Here is a 3,666-nt window from a genome sequence, read left to right on the forward strand (position 1 = left end):
TGCATGAAATTGAGGATAAAGTTTGGTAATTCGTTGAGTCTGTCGGCTGCTTAAAATTCCAGCTTAGAAAGGGAAAAGGAAAAGGGGAGACCTAGTCAGTTGTACAACTGAATGCCTTCAACTGAAATATGTCTTCCCTCATTTAACCCAACCCCTCTGAATCAGAGAGGTGCGGGGGGCTGCCTTAATTGACACATACCATTATATTGTTTGAGCTAAGAAAACATATAACTTGCAGTGAATTAACTCAGCAATGTCATATGCATTGCATCTAATGATTACTCAGCATATGCCTCAGCCAAGGTTTATCTCAAAAAATGATTTAGTTGAGAAGTTTAAAAGGACATTATCTGCATGCAGCTTTTTATCAAATGCCAGTCTCTTTGTTTTGGGATTAATTAGTCATTTAACATTGGCTGCATTTACACTGGCAGACCAATTACATTTGAGTCATTTAGCAGACACTTACCCACAGCAAATTACAGTAGTGAGTGCATACATTGTCATACTTTTTTGTACTGGTCCCCCGTGGGAATCAAACCCACATCTCTGGTATTGCAAGCGCCATACTCTAAAAACGGATCCACACAAGACCCCAATTTAGATATTTTTTTCTCCGCTATTGGTCTTTTGACCAATCACTGATTTTTTCACAAATCTTTATCAAAGCTGATTGGTCAAAAAATATCAGAAGTGGGCTGCCTGTGTAAACTCAGCCAAAGTGTCCCATACCTTCAGTAACTATTCATACCTCTTGGATTATTCCACATTTTGTTGCGTTGCAGCCTGATTTCAAAATGTATTAAATTATTTATTTTTCCTTACCCATCTACACACAGTACTCCAGAATGGCAAATTGAAAACATGTTTAGAATAGTTATTGAAAATGAAATACAGAAATATTTAATTTACATAAGTATATTCATGTTAGAATCACCGTTGTGAATCTTTCTGGGTAAGTCTATAAGAGCTTTACGCACTTGGAACTCTTTGAGCTCTGTCAAGCTGGTGGTTGATCATTGCTCGACAGCCATTTAAAGTCAAAACTGTAACTAGGCCACTCGGGAACTTTCAATGTTGTCTTGGTAAGCAACTCCAATGTATATTTGGCCTTTTAGGTGTTCTAGGCTATTGTCTTGCTGAAAGGTAAATTTGTCTCCCAATGTCTGTTGGAAAGCAGTCAAGCAAGTTTTCCTCTAGTATTTTGCCTGTGCTTAGCTCTATTCCGTTTATTTTAATTTTAAAAACTCACTAGTCCTTGTCGATGACAAGCATACCCATAACATGATGCATCTATCACCATGCTTGAAAATATGAAGAGTGGTACTCAGTGATGTGTTGGATTTGCCCCAAACATAACACTTTGTATTCAGGACAAAGTTAATTTCTTTGCCATTTTTTTTTTGCAGTTTTACTTTAGTGCCTTATTGCAAACAGGATACCTGTTTTGGAATATTTTTTATTCTTTACAGACTTCCTAGTTTTCACTCTGTCATTTAGGTTACTATTGTGGAGTAACTACATTGTTTATCTATCCGCAGTTCTACTGTCACAGCCATTAAACTCTGTAAGTGTTTTAAAGTCACCATTGGCCTCATGGTTAAATCCCTGAGCTGTTTCCTTCCTTACCGGCGACTGAGTTAGGAAGGACTCTTGTATCTTTGTAGTGACTAGGTGTATTGATACACCATACAAAGTGCAATAAATAACTTCAGCATGCTGAAAGGGATATTCCATTTCTGCTTTTTTGTTTTACCCATCTACCAATAGGTACCCTTCTTTGCGAGGCATTGGAAAACCTCCCTGGACTTTGTGGTTGAATCTGTTTGAAATTCACTGCTCAACTGAGGGACCTCACAGATACTGTAATTGTACTGTATGTGTGGGGTACATAGATGAGGTAGTCATTCAAAAATCATGTTAAACACTATTATTGCACACAGTGAGTCCATGCAACTTATGTGACTTGTTGAGCAATTTTTTCTCCTGATCCTATTTAGGCTTCCCATAACAAAAGAGGTTAAATACTTAGACTCAAGACATTTAATTTTTTAATTTTTAATACATTTGTAAAAATGTCAAAAAACATACACTTTGACATTATGGGGTATTGTGTGTAGGCCAGTGACAACATCTCAATTTAATACATTTTAAATTCAGAATGTAACACAACAGAATGTGGAAAAAGTCAAGGGGTATGAATACCGTATCTGGTCAGCCCAATGCTAACCCTGAATTAAAGGTTAATTGACATTGTTCTTTGCAGAAATGCTTAACAGACTCATGTCCTCGGTGGACAATAAGGAGAGTAATGTAGCGGAAAAGTTTATAAAGTCGATTGATGTTACGGTTGCCCTTTCCATGTCATTTTAAGTGAATATACTTTTTGTTTGCTACCATTTTGGGGGATGGTCAGACATTTACCCATGACCCTTTGAGGTGTCAGATACTTTATTTTGTCATTCCATGCACTTAAGTTTTCTTCCGCCGATTTGGCGTGATTGTTGGAAGATGACTTTTTGGGTTTAGCACAATGAATAATGAATGTGATTCAGTGCCTGTGTGAGTTGTCTGTGCTTCTCCTATAAAGTCCACTGGATCATGGGAAGCACCTCATGCCTTTAAAGCCCACTGCGGATAGACTGTGCAGCTCTGAGTATCAAGGAAATGAAACAATAGCTTCTGATACTTCATTAACTGGGTTCTTCTGAGACACCCTGTGCCAATAGAGTGAAATTATTCATGTTAAAAGTGTGTCATTGTGTTACATTTTGGACATGGTCACCTTGACAACACTACCCAGACTTACAATAGAAAATGACTGTCAGCATCAAAAGATTATCATATTTTCTCTCTTGTATTTCCTGCAATTCTTATAAATCATAGCAACTTCTATCCTACATGGCTCCATAGCAGTACTGTACTAGTGATTTAAGATGGCCAGTTACTGTAGGTTTTTTAATAGGGCACGTCTCAGGCGTCCACCAAAGTTCTCAAATAACCTCAAATGAGAGCAGCTGAGACCCAGGAGACTGATGAAGAAACAGTGGTGGAAAAAGTACCCAATTGTCATACTTGAGTAAAAGTAAAAATACCTTAATAGAAAATGCCTCAAGTAAAAGTGAAAGTCACCCAGTAAATTACTACTTGAGTAAAAGTGCAAAAGTATTTGGTTTTAAATATACTTAAGTATCAAAAGTAAAAGTATGAATAATTTAAAATACCTTATCTTGAGGAAACCAGACGGCACAATTTTCTTGTTTTTTAAAGTTACGGATTACGCATTTGTGTTTAGTGAGTCTGCCATATCAGAGGTATCAGAGATGACCAGGGAGGTTTTGTTGATAATTGTGTGAATTTGACCCTTTTCTGTCCTGCTAAGCATTCAAAATGTAACATGTACTTTTGGGTGTTAGGGAAAATGTATTATTTTCTTTAGGAATGTAGTGACGTAAAAGTAAAAGTTGCCAAAAAATATAAATAGTAAAGCAAAGTACAGATACCCCAGAAAACTACTTAAGTAGTACTTTAACGTATTTTTACTTAAGTACTTTACACCACCGTGAAGAAGCTCTAATGAAACCAAAGTAAAGACTACGTAGCTGCCACAGAGCTCACCATACTGTTGTAGGAAGGCTCTCCCTTTCATGCTAGGAGCTCTGTTTA

This window comes from Oncorhynchus keta, chromosome 2 (assembly GCF_023373465.1).
Source record: "Oncorhynchus keta strain PuntledgeMale-10-30-2019 chromosome 2, Oket_V2, whole genome shotgun sequence".
Taxonomy (NCBI): Eukaryota; Metazoa; Chordata; class Actinopteri; order Salmoniformes; family Salmonidae; genus Oncorhynchus; species Oncorhynchus keta.